At 35.2% G+C, this 14,395-nt stretch overlaps 1 long non-coding RNA gene across 1 annotated transcript in view; it reads left to right on the forward strand.

The window, feature by feature from the left end:
* Positions 1-2,243: 2,243 nt before the first annotated feature.
* LOC139082047 (uncharacterized) overlaps positions 2,244-14,395 on the forward strand; it is a 28,423-nt gene continuing 16,271 nt past the window's right edge. Inside the window, exons 1-2 of the long non-coding RNA XR_011537716.1 lie at positions 2,244-2,365; positions 3,809-3,903. This is a non-coding gene — a long non-coding RNA (uncharacterized lncRNA). The remainder of the gene's footprint in view (positions 2,366-3,808; positions 3,904-14,395) is intronic.

Genomic DNA, 14,395 nt, shown 5'->3' on the forward strand with positions numbered 1-14,395 from the left:
CCAAGTGTATGTCCCTGAGAAGACAGGTGGACAACGAGATCCAGATCAAGAAGAGAGAGATAGGCTACCCATAGGAGCAACAGCATTGTTTCCATTGAAGCAGGACTTGTAGCAGAGAACACAGGTAGGTAGATTTTATATATTTCTTCTACAGTTTTGGTAAAATGGAAGTAATGCATAGTCCTTGATCTCAAACTATTTCTATCTTAGTCATCTCAGGCTGCTATAACAAAATACCATAGACTGGGTGGCATAAACAACAGACGTTTATTTCTTACAGTTCTGGAAGCTAGAATCCAAGATCAAGGTGCCGCAGATTCGGTTCCTGGTGAGAGCCCTCTTCCTGGCTTGCAGATGGCCACCATTTAGCTTTGGTCTCACATGATGGAGAGAGAGCTCTTGTGTGTCTTCCTCTTTTTACAAAGACACTCGTGAACTCATCTAAACCTATTTATCTCCCACAGGCCCTACCTCCAAATACCATCACATTGAGAGTTAGGGCTTCAAAATACGGATTTAGGGGGAAACAAACATTTGGTCCAAAACAACTTCCATTCTTATGAGTTTGGCAGGGAACCATGTGAATACTGAACTACTTGTATAAGTGGTTATACATACCAGGTGCACACGACTAAGACTATTACTTAGTTATTTAGATTAAGTTTTAGATTAATTTAAAATGTTCTATTTACTTTTTTATTTACCCACTTATTAAAATTAGATTCGGTTATCTAGATTAGACTGAAAAATTTGAATTTTTAAAAAAATTGATTAAATTACATTAAATATATTTACAAAAATAGAACTACTCAAAATTTTAGTGTTTGTTGCCAATATTAAAAACTGTAATTATGCCCCACACATTAGGGCTAGATTTACAGATATTCAAACTTAAGTGTAATATGAATTGTTTAATGTTATAAAATGTAAATTAGCATCTTTTATAAATACTCAACTAATTTACAATTGCCTCTAGAATTGCAAATAGGATCACAAAAAGAGCAAGAAAATGGAAGTTTGGCACTACTCTAAAACAGTACTTTATTGTGGAAGAATCTCTTTCATTTATGCATTGGAAAGGAAGGATTTGACAAATTAATATTTCTTTCTTCTTATCTCAGCCCTTCTGCTGCTCAAATGCTCCCTGAGTTCAAAGTGAGGTCCACCTCCAAAGGCAGCAGCAGCAGGACACACAATACTCCCTAGAACGTGGGTGTATGTAGCTTTTGGGAATATGTAGCTTTCGTTTTGCATACAGTGGCTAAGAGAGATGAAGTATTCCCCATTTCATGGGCCTGAAGAGTGTCAGTCGTGAGAGTAGATGTTTAGGATGTTTCCATGCTCAATGACAGATCCTGAATGACAAGGCACTTGTGTTCCTTAATAACCTTTTCTTTTATCTGTTTGTGGTATTTGGGGTCCTTTGAAGTGTGGAGGCCAGGGCAGAGGTCCCTATGCCTAGACCTGGGAAAGTTACTGACAGAATATTCCACAAGTCTACAGCTAGCTAAAAGGGAGACAGAGATTAGTATTTCAAAACAGCCTGTCACTGTCCCTCACTCCCCACAAAAAAGTCGTCATTTTGATGTTAGGGAGGAAAAAGTGAATGCAAATTGGTAGGAACTAAAGGCATAAGCCACAAAGAGGGTAATCAAGGCAAAAGGGCATCAGAGATTCTCTAGCTATCCAAATGTGAAATCAATGTAACCAAAAGATAAAAATCAGTACTTTAAAAATAGAGCTGCAATTTGAACCTATGTCTAGTCCATAGGCAGAATTCCTGATAAGGGGAGAACTTCTTGTATGTTTTGTATGTTTAGGAAAAAGAATGTAGTAGGTTAATTAAAATAAATAAATAAAATGGAAGACCTACATGCATAGACTAAAGAGGAGACCTTCAATCAGAGTTTATTTGCATAAGGAATAAAAGGAATAATTAAATTCATTTTGCAAGTTTGGGAAACAGGTTTGTGGACAGAGAGAAAAGCAAGAAGGGGTGGAAGAGAAGGTCCTCAGGACAGAGAGAGAAGTTTGAGGCAGATGCACGGCTCTGAGGAAAAAGATGCCCAGTGATACTTTCTCTGTGAGAGTATGGGTGGAGAACATCGAGACAGTGATGCCTCATACTCAATAGTGCTGGTTCTAAAAGGAAACAATTAGAAGCAACTGGGATAGCAAGAATTTGAAGTCGGCAGGAAGTCAAAGAAAGACGTAACCATGGAAACATAAATGCCAAAAAAAATCTGGAATGTTAGAGAAGAATGTAGCCTCCTCATAATACATGAGATATGAGTTCAAGGCGTTTTATTTAGTTATTAAAGCAAAGTGTAGCCTCAGAATTCAGGAGGAGCTTGAAGACATCAGGGTGAGTAATATCTGATTTATGTTAAAATCATCTTTTTGTTTGAACTATATCACTAGCCACATGAATCCAAGTAGTCATTTAACTGTTTTGTGCCTCATTCCTTCTCATGTGAAGTCATAATAATCAAATCTGCCTTAGAGGTTTGTTATAGAGACAATGAGTATTATTGACCATACTCAAAGTTATGAAGTTAGAGGGTTATTAAGTATAAGTGTCATTCATACACAATTTCCCCAAAATAAACAAATCAACATTCTTAGCAAAAGTTCAGCTATGACATAGGAATATAGACATTCAATTAATGATCACAAATGTAAAGGTTTATTTTTAAATATAAAAATTAAATTATTTGACAAAATGTTGCAAATCCAAAATTAAATGTGTAAGAATAGAGTTGCTCATCCAGTTACAAACTAACAATAAAGGATATTTTGGTTCTTTTGGACCCACCAAAATCAGTAAACTATTTTGTAAGTTCTAAAAGTTCATCCATATGTTTTTGGTACAGGGGAAAGATCACTGGTTCACTGTTAGAAAAACTAAGTTAAAATCACAAATTCAATGCATCCTAGATGCCACTTGGCCTCCACTAGCCTCCTGGTACTTAGCATAACATGGAAATACTGGTATTTCACTGGCAGGGTTATTGTCAGGAGTAAATGAGACAGTGTACATCAAAGTGTTCAACATAACGCAGTAATATAGTCAAGGCTCAATAAATGTGTTCTATAATATACCTTCTGTTGGAGTCATGTTATTTTGGTTGTGCAGTTTAATTTTTACTCTGATATACCTGGGAATTCAATGAGTGCTCAATCTTCTTTTTGATTTAGGAAAAATTTTATTCAAGAAAAAAAATCATGGCGTCTTTAGACCCTCTGCTCTGCAAAATCTAGTGATAGTGAGCATTTAAATTTTGTGCTCAATACTGTTTGAATAACTTCTGAGTAGTAAATGTTTTATCTCATTAAGCAGTCTTGTCTGTTGTCAACATTTGATCTCAACAAAGAAATAAATAAAAGAGGGTGTTGAAGTTCCTTACTCTCTTTCCAGGATCCATTGTCCTCAAGTGCCAGGAACATAGGGAGCCACTAATTGTCCTCAGGGGTCACGAAGCTGTCCTTAGGTTCAGGCTGCCTTTTCTATGCTCATTACTAGACCAGAGAAGGTAAAAAGGGACATTAAAGGCCTGCTAACCTTTTCCATAGAGCAAGCCTGAAGCAGTGGGTTCCTCACACTTTTTGAACCAGTAACAAAGGTGTCCTTTAAACCAAGCTCCTCCACTCCAGGGCCAAAGGAGGCCCCAAACACCCAAAAGTCCAAAAGAAAACTCTTCCCCAAAGCTAAGGCCATGGTTGGTTTAATGTTCTTGGTTTTAGACTTTGTATGTTCCTATTCTGAATAGCTCCCTCCTCCAAATTTTGAAATCCTTTTTCACTTTAGGAGGAAGAAAAAGATGTACCACTTTCTTCAAGTCTTTTCTGAACAATAATGGATTTACTTCTTTCACCATTGTTCAGCTTGTTCACCTTTCCAAGGTCAGTACCATATTCCCTCAATGCATGCGTGTGATGATGTACAAGCAGCTTCCTAGAGGAGGTTGGAATGTCCAGAACACATACAGGCAGTCAAGGTCTTGGCAAGGAGACCAGAAATAGCAGCGCTCAGAGAATGCTCTCTACTAACGAGCTGGCTAATGAATTGCTGTTGGAACCACAGACTGAAATGCCCCACACCTCCAACTTGGGTGCCGAAAATAGAAAAAGTAAAGTGGGACAGTAGACTACAAAGGCGTCCTCCCATGCTCTTTTTACTCTTGCATCAAAAATAAAAGATTGAGGGGCTGGCCTGGTGGTATAGTGCTTAAGTTCCCACACTCTGCTTCAGCAGCCAGGGTTTTGCAAGTTCAGGTCCCAGGTGTGGACCTAGCAACACTCCTCAAGCCACGCTGTGGCGGCATCCCACATAAAATAGAGGAAGATTGGCACAGATGTTGGCTTAGTGACAATCTTCCTCAAGCAAAAAGACGAAGGTTGGCAACAGATGTTAGCTCAGGGCCAATCTTCCTCACACACACAAAAATAAATAAATAAATAAATAATCAAGATCAGAGACTAAAGGCTATTTACGGCTATTTCAAATTTATACGATTTTTACAAGAAAGGACATACTTCTTTTGTAATGGCAGATTAATTGTAGAAATTAGAGAGAGAAAAATACTCAAAAGCCATGTAATTTCAGCTGTTCATCCCAATTACTCTTCAAACTTTATAATTAGCAGGATTTGACCCATCTCATTTCAATTATTCCAGCGCCCCACCTCATCACTTTTTTGGAGAAACTGTTTCTCATATTAATATCCTCACCTGCAGCAGAATTTCTAATCTGGAGCCTAAAATTTTCTTTTGCTGGTGTCAGACCATTTCTTTTTATTATACCTAGCTGTCTTTTTTCACACCAAGGAAGTATAAACGTAAGAGAACATTAGGAGAAAACAGCAGAGTGCTACATGGTGACAGGGAAGAGACTTACAGGCCAGTTCCGTATTATTTTCCTTTATGAAGTAAATAATAATACTTGAAACACAAAGTTTATCTCACTACATTCCTACTCAAAATTTCCAATTACTCCATAAGAAAAAGTTTAATTTTCTCTGCTTGGGATTCAAGGCACACTGCAAACATGTTCCTATTTAATATTTCTAGCCGTGACCTTCATTATTTAGTTATAGAGAAAACCTCCACAAATAACAAATCAATCTCTTGACTTTTCTTCAAATAATCTTTTTGAACTTTTTTTAAAAGAATGTGTTTTTTCTGATTATAAACTTTTCTCAGTCTAAAAGAAGTTTTAAATATATACAGCAAATGACAAAACTAAAGAAAAGAAAAATATTCCAAGGAGACAGATCATTAAATCAGAGAAGTATAACCTGCCAATTAGCATTGAGAGATGAATGCTTAATATGGCTAGCAGTGGAAGAAATGTAAATTATAGCTCCAATAACATGCTGCTTTTTAGCCTATCATATTACATTTTTAAAAGTAATTTTAACTAGTTATTTTATAAATGTATATAATTTCTTGGCCAACACCATATTGATAATTTGCTTGTTTAAAAATTTTCCCTATTGTACTTTTCCTATCATCTCTATAATTGGAAGTTCTGAAAAGAACAATAGGTACCTGTGATATGCCAAGTTGCCCTCTAGAATGTCTGAGTGGATACTTCACCTCCTTCACGGCTGGCCAGCACAGTAGTGCATTATGTGCACTACACAAAGTTTCCTGGCCAAAAAGAGACTTAGGGAATAGGAGAGTGGGAAGGTAGAAATTTGGGCCACTCTTTGCTTGCCAAGTCCCACGCCCTATTAGAAGTCTGGGTCTTTTCTCATCTTTGTCATTTTTGTTAACAACAACACACTGAGACATTCCACCTTCTTCAAGTTCACTCTGTCAAAAATGGCTCATAGAGTTGCTCCATCAGAAGTGAAGACTAAGTTCTCATGGACACAACTGCTTCTTATTTTCTTAATACAGTGAATCATGTCTATATCAGAAATGAGTGTGAAGTTATTTTTACATTCTCATTCAATTTTTTTTCTTATACACAAACAATAGTCCTAACACCATACAGTCAGGCGCCGCATAATGACATTTAGGTCAATGACAAACTGCATATATGACAGTAGTCCCATAAGATTAGTACCACATAGCCAAGGTGTGTACTAGGCTATACCATCTAGATTTGTGTAAGTGTGCTCTATGATGTTGGCACAATGACAAAATCACCTAATGACGCATTTCTCAGAACATATCCCCGTTGTGAAGTAACACATGACTATATATTGAATAATGCATTATTATTAGAACTGCTTTTTAAAGTAGTTTTTACTGAATTTTACCCATATATGGTTTGATTGAAAATCATTATTATGATATTTTATTATCTATTAATGCAAACCCACATCATTTTTCCTCTTTTAAAGAATGTTTTAGCTACTTTATGCAATATTTTTACTATAAATTTTTGAGTAGTTCAGTTGTAATTTTTATTGCAATTGTATTTATATTTACACAATATTAGAGGAAATAAAATCTTTATTATATTCTCTTTGCCTTCTAGGAAAAAAGATTTCCTCTCATTAAATTCTTTTTTTATGACCCTCAATAATATCTTATAGTTTTCTTCATATAAGTCCTGAACATTTCTTGTTAAGGTTATTTATAGGTCCTTTAAAATATTTTCTGTTTATTACCAGGATCTGTTTTTTATTACATTTTCTAAGAGGTTATTGCTGGCATATAGGAAAGTTATTGATTTTTAAATAATTTTAAACTGGACTACTCACATTTTTTTTAACTGTGTTAGATTTTCAGATACTTGCCTTGGATTTTCCAGACATACTATTATATATCCCACAAGTATTGCCCGCAGAGTGCAAATGCCTAAATGCATCGAGTCAGGCACAGCCATAATGCATCAAGAGATTCAAACACTAATCTTCTCTTACATATGTCTCACTATCAACTTTTCCTTCCAAAGGTTAAATAACATAGTAGTTTTACTGCAACAACAGAACAAAACTCATGTATGATTGCACACCTGTAATTTAGATTTATAGTAAGAACAGATCTAGTTTAATGTAACTGCTGACAAAAGTCATTGACAAATAACTCAAGCTTACACAGGGTGTTATTTTTCAGTCTGCTCAGGGCCATTTTCACTCTTCTAGGATCCGAAGTGAACAAAGAAATAAGCTTAAAAACAGAGGCTCAAAGGGGTTTTCATGTACTCAGAAGTCACATTCTGAATACACCTTCCATCACCCAACTATTTTAAATACCTTTGTAAAATATAGAGTTATAACAGTTGTTATCACAATTCTGTTAACAATATCACTTCATGTTTACCAAACATTCATTCTGTGGTGCCCAGTGTTGGGACAAACACATGAGCAGATATCACAACACGAGGGGTGGGCAGATGTGATCTTGTTCAGTTAGCTGCTTAGCCATACTCCCCATCACACTAACAGCTTCAGAACTCACCTGAGAGTATTGGTTAGTAAATTGGGAGCTATATTGAAGGAGTGCTCATCAACGCTTTAGGACCAGCTCTCCAGTTAACCTGCCAGGTAATTCTGTGTCCCTTTGTCTGATTTTCGTTACATATAAATTATGAATTATATTGATGATTCCACTGTTTTTCTAAGGAAACAATATTTTTCAAATAAAAATTTGAAAGAAATTCTCACTCCAATTATGTAAATTTCCATAAATCATTGCTTATACCTCTATTTTAAAACTAGACCACATATTCATTTGTTATTTAAGTAGCTATTAGGTTGTGCTCCTCAAAGGCACAGATGAGGGTGTTCAGATGTTTTGTGTAGAGGTGCAAACATAATAGGCGCTTAATATATGGTTTCTGAAGGGAACAGCAAGGCAAGACAACTCAAGGCAGAAGGAGATAACTGGCTAAAAACAGTCCAGCTATACAGATTCAATAGAAAAAAAAATTGATCTTATACCCTCTTTTCCATCTTAACCATATTTACTTTGGTATATAAGAAATGAATGAAAACCATAGTTTCATGTGGTAGTATTAAGCAGGGAATGTGGCTAAAAGCCTTTGGACGATGTCTCCTACAGATCAGCCCGTGTACTTTTAGTGAGCAGCGTAAGAGGCACATAAACATCTGAAAGAGGTCAATGACATATTGAGGTCCTGAAAATGTGTCCTAACATAAAGAATTTCAGTAATCTTGAAGGTGAACATGTTTTTGAGCTTTGAGAAGGTCTAATTTTTCTCAGATAAATTACTCATCAAAATAGTAGGACCTTATGGGAATTTTAGGCTCTCGAACAGTCTTACAGCAATTCATATCACAGACATCCACTTTTGCTATAGAATTGAGAAAAAGCTGAAGAAACAAATTTGGTAGATCTGGAAATCATATCACCCAAGCTCATACACAAGTTCACTCACAAATTCATTTTATAGAAATTACCACAAATGTGTTGCATACAAGACCAACCAGCCTTTTTGGCCATGCTTACCTTCATTGCCACAACTAACAGAAACTATCTGAAGATGTAGATTGCAATTTAGGTTGAAAAAGGAAACAGATTCGCTTACTAATCACAATATCCTGGTAAATTTTCTGAGATAATATTTTAAATCCTTTCTTCTCGTAGTATAATCTCCACATCCTGTTTCTATTGCAACTGTACGTGAGATTTTCAGACTCCTTTGGCATCTACTTTAGTTGTCTGAACACACTATGTTCAAAGGACAGAAGAGTCATTTAAATACACACACATTTAATTTTAATCCAAATTTCTCCAGAGAATTATATTTGGTCTCCTTTGACTAAAATCCATCTGCCTTTCTCTAGAACTCATCAGCTAGTTTAAATGCCATTAAGTCAGCCACAGACTGTAAGGTTTATGAAATTTCAATATCTGCCCTTGCAAAGGCAATATTTTCATATTATCTATGAAAAGGTCCTGGTAAAGAGATCTGGGAGCTTAAATTAACTTCACTTACTTCTCTGTCTACACTCTTGTGTGAAAATGCCCCTCAAAGCAAAAAGCAGATGTTGCTTTGCAGAAACATTTTGCATAAATATGTTATTTTCATCGAACAGTCGATAAATTCACTTCCTTACAGCAACATTCCACCTCAGAATGATAGAACCCATCAACTTTCTGCAAATACGAATATTTTTCATAATAAGGACATGAATAGAAACTGTCAAAGATTAAATTTAAGTCTCAGGCGATTGCTACATCACTCTCAAAGACTTGTGATGTTGGAATGAAGCAAAAGAACTTTCAGGTCCAAAGAGAGCAGTTTAACAAGGTCAACACGCTTTATTGGAGAGTAAATCTGTTTTGTTTGAAGTATAAATCTCAAAACACAAGGTAAGCATTTTAGGAAGCGTTCATATGTGTCATGTCCCCACTAAGGTAAATTGTCTTTACATTTTTGTTTTCTCTTGTATTTAAAACAAACTAATCTTAGAAATTTCTGCATGAAGTCATTTCTGATAATAGTGTGGTAGGAAATTGGGACTAACTCTCTGGCTGTAAACAAACTGAAATTGCTGGATAACATATACAAACATCTTGTAAAAGCATTAAAGAGAGCCAGCCCCAAAGGCCGAGCAGTTAAATTTCAGTGCACCCTGCACTGGCAGCCAAGGTTCAGTTCACAGGCGTAGAACCCCACCACTCATCTGTCAGGAGCCATGTTGTGGCTGTGGCTCACATAGAAGAACTAGAAGAATTTAAAACTATACACAACTATGCACTGAGACTTTATGGGGGAAGAAAGGAAGAAAAAAGAATATTGACAATAGATTTTAGCTTAGGGAGAATCTTCCCCCTTCAAAAAACAAAAAAAGCATCAAGGAGCAAACAAGATATTAAGGAATTACTAGCCAGATCTAAAGGGCAAGTTTGAACCTAGAGAAAAGGGGGCACTGAAGTGCTTTTCACCTGAAGCCTTTGCTTCTCTTGGAAACTTCAAACTTTGGTTGGAGAAGGGATATAGAACGAGGGGAACAGAAATCAAAATTCAGGGTCTGCTCGAGGCGGAGGGTCTAACAGGAGACTCTCCCCACATTAAGCTGAGGCCATGGTGGATACACCCTCAAGGTAAATTTACCACTCAGTCAGCCAGATTAGCCCCTCAAATTGACATCATCTAAAGAGGCTCAAAAAACTCAAGACATGAATTTGACCAGATCCCAGATAGACAAGGTACTGAGCACAAACATTGAAAATCTTCCTTAAAGAAGTGGTTCTCAAACTTGAGCATTCATCAGAATCACATGGAGGGTTGTTAAAACACAGATTGCTGGACCTTGACCCTAGACTTTCTGATTCAGCAGGTCTGGGATGAGGCTCAAGAATTTACACTTCTGACAAATTCTTAGGTGATACTGATGTTGCTAGTCCAGGGACCACTCTTTGAGAACCACTGCTGTAGATGAGCATACCTTTATCCTAGGCCTCAAATTATTTCCACACAAAAAAAATTTTGCAAGGATATTGAGAAGCATATGATAAAGATAAATAAGCACTCAAGGAAACAAGTATGATGAGCAAAAATCAAAGTAGAGCTTCAAGATTTCAAATACTAGAATTATCAGTCACAGATGATAAAACTATATGTTTAATTGAACATCCATGGTTTAAAAAAAAATAAAAGTCAAGCTTAAAATATCCTGGAAAATGGGAAATTATAAACAGTGATATCACAGATTTGAAAAAAAGTTGCAAATAGATATTCTGGAAATGATAAAGAAAGCAAATAAATGAGATTAACAACACATTAGATGAATTTGATGAGAGAATTAGTGAGCTGATATACAAGTCAGAAGAAAGAATCTAAGAGAGAAGTCAGGGAACAATAGTCCACAGGCAAATTCTGGCTGACTCCTTGTTTTTGTAAATGAAGTTTTATTGGAACATGGCCATGATCATTCATTTTTTTATTGTCCAAAGCTTCTAGGGCTCAAACTGGGATTAGGAGAATAAGACACCTAGGAGGCAAAATTTAAGGACGTACTCACTCTTAGTCTCATCCAAATGCCAATTTGGCACTTGCCCAACCCTGAGAGTGTGTCCTCTTAAATTTAATCCATAGGCACTCTCCTGCCCCACTCTCATCTTGGCCTTGGAAGGAGGCATGAGAGGTTCTTCTGAGTGGTAAATATATGAAGCTGTTAGTTTTTGCTGTAATACCTATAATTTGTGCAATTTTCTGTATTTCAATTTCAAATTTTTTTAAGAAATGCTCTTCTAAATCAGATCAAAGCACAAGTAAAAAGAAGATAGAAACAATTTAAACTCAACAATAATGAAAATACTATATATCAAAGCAAGTGAAATGAAGTTAAGATAATACATTAATGCAAATATTAGAAAAATAGATAAGACAAATTTAAGTGATCTGAGCATCTATGTTAAAGATAGCACATCCGATAATGTAGCCATTCTACTCCTGGCTATATAGCCTTTAGGAAAGTGTGCCCATGTGCCCAAAGTTACGTGTACAAGAATGTCTATAGCAGCATTATTATACTATATGGCTATAAAAATGATTGAATTACAGCAACAAGAAAAACACGAGCAAATCTCAAAAACATAATGTTGTACAAAAGAAGCATAGGGAAAATAATATACACCATCTCATTCCATTTATACAAAATTCAAAAACAGGCAAAACTAAGTCAGAATTAAGAATTGTCTCAAGGTGAGGGACAAGGGCCATGATGAAGAAGGTACACAAGGTAAAATTCTGTTGTTCTTACAATAGTTTATTTCTTAATATGAGTGAAAATCACAGTAGTTGCTTTTCAGTTATTCATTTAACTATACACTTATTTTTATGCACTTTTCTGCATGCACTTCAAAATTTTTTAAAAGTGTAAAAATGAAATAGGAAAGATCACATATGGGTATTAGCTGAACAAAAGAGGATTAAGATAATAGTTCCGTTTAACTACAGACTTTCATTATGTTTCTGAATTGCATGCTATTATGGCAACAAATTGTCTAACAATATGTTGTTTACTGAGCTTCTTGAGAGACCTGCTTCTGTAAAGCAAAAGAATGTATACAGTGGTCTGTTAAATGGGTCATTTTAATAAATATGGAAAAAATCACCTATTTTGAAAAATACAAAATTCACACAAAAGTAGACAAAATAGTGTAATGAAAACGTATGTACCACTCATCCAACATCAACATTTATCAATATTTTTCACATCCAGTTTTACCTACTCTCCTCTAATTCTTCTGAAGATTTTAAGGGAGAACCCAGATATCATGTCATTTCATCTGTAAATATATCAGTATTCCGTTTTAACAAACAAAAACAGATTTTTAACATCACCACCATGCCACCATTATCATATTAAAAGTTTCAATACTTGTTTACTATCAATACATGTTTAATTGTTCTTGATTATTTCAGCAATGATTTTTATAGTTGTTTCTTTGAATCCGGGTCTAAACAAGGTCCACATGTTGCATTTGACCATTGGGCCTCTTAAGTCCTCTCTGTTCTTTAGCAGCTCTCTCCCATTTCCTTTCCTGTCATTGATCTATTATAGAATCCAGATTATTTGCACTGTAAAATGCCTGATTTTCTGGATTTGACTGACTGTTTCCTTGTAGTGTTGATAAGTTTTTTTCCTTTAGCTGCCTATTTTTTTTTTTCTTTTTGGAAGTATACAAACATAGCTCGCAATCCTGATACCATCGTGTTCATATGCAGAAATCAACGCTTTTCTGTGGCAGCATTATCCTGCTGGAGTACACATGAAAACTCAATTAACACCCTAAAAGAAATAAAGATCACTTTCAAAAACACTCATTCAGTTGATAGTGGTAGGGTCCAAGCCATCTATTTGATGCAATAATAATTGCATTACAATATATCTAAATCTAATTAGAGAAAAGACAAAAATTAATGGACTTTTGAGCTCATTATTTTTAGGATAATGAACTCTTTTCCAATTAACTATCATTCCTAAACCCTAAATCAATCTTCTCTGTGAACTCGGAAAGTCTCATTTGCAGCACAAATCCCGTATTTCATAGAGCAGAGTTTCTTATTTGTGGACCACTTAATGTGGCCTCATTGCATTCATGGGGTGCCGATTCTAGATAAATTGAGAAACAGGATTATCACAAGGTTTTAAATAATAAAATTTATAACAAGATTTGAAATGAACAATATTCAGAATATTTTGTGTCAGTGAGATGGATGATGTTATTTGAAATTTTTCACCAACTTATTTATATTAGGCCTACTAATGAATATTGTGAATTATGTATACTGTCCCATACACAGTTGATTACTTCATTTATTCTTTATTTCTACCAAATTAGAAATTCTTAACTAACAAATATAAGTCACCTAAAATGAGTTTGAATGTTTTGTGTCTCTGCTTATAATTCTGGATAGATATTTGGATCAAATATGAAATTACATTTTAAGTTATTGAGAGATTTCATATTGAATCCCATGTCCTGTATGCTAAAAGATGCTAAATTGATTACTACAACACATTCAAAAGCATTTGAATGATCTGGAAAGGATATAGTGGTAATATATTTCTAATTCTCTTTTTTCGTATTTATTCATGAAAAATATTTCTTCATGTTCTGTTGCAACATTTAAACCTGTTTTTTAAAATATATTATAGTGTGTCATTCATTTTTTTATCTGACAAGTGAAAAATAAATCTGCGGACTGAAAAAGAATCACATTCTTGGCAATTGAGCTGTATGCACCAGTTTAGACTTCTTCAGAAATTCTGTCGTCTCAGCATCAATATTAACATCATGTTGTCACTAAAGTAATATATTCAGACTATCCAAGTCACCAAACATATTTTTGAGATATGTCACAGAGAAAAAGTCCCTGAAATGAGAGAAACAGATCTCAATCTTTTTTTTGGTGCTAAGAATCTTTAAAGAACTCTTAGCCTTCATTTGAAAAGCTCCCAGGAGCACCCTTCCCCTTGATAACTAGCATACTTCTGAGGGAAAAATTGTCTTCTTTTCACTTCTCACCTATATCTATGAATAGGAACCTGAAAACTCAGATATTCAGTGGCCATGATTACCCACATTCACAATGTTTTCTATTTACTTGAAAATTCAATCCAGATTGGGCATATTGCCAACTATTGTCTGAAGAAAAACAATATATGACATTAAATGTATAGTTTTTATTTGCATATCAAAACCCTAGTGTGACAAATATAGTGATTGCTACTTGTTATTGATACCAAACACAATTATCCAATCATAGTTGAAAGGATTGTTGTGTGTTTCCCCATATACTAATTGAGAATGGATTCATGTCAGGATGATCCTCTACCTGTTTGGCAAAATATTGACCAGAAGCACAAATAATTGCTCTTCCATAATGTATGCCGTTAATACCCATCTGATTTTGTCTCCTTCCACTGTCTCCTTTACATACTGTGTTTCAGTTGTACAG

This window comes from Equus przewalskii, chromosome 2 (genome assembly GCF_037783145.1).
Source record: "Equus przewalskii isolate Varuska chromosome 2, EquPr2, whole genome shotgun sequence".
Classification (NCBI taxonomy): domain Eukaryota; kingdom Metazoa; phylum Chordata; class Mammalia; order Perissodactyla; family Equidae; genus Equus; species Equus przewalskii.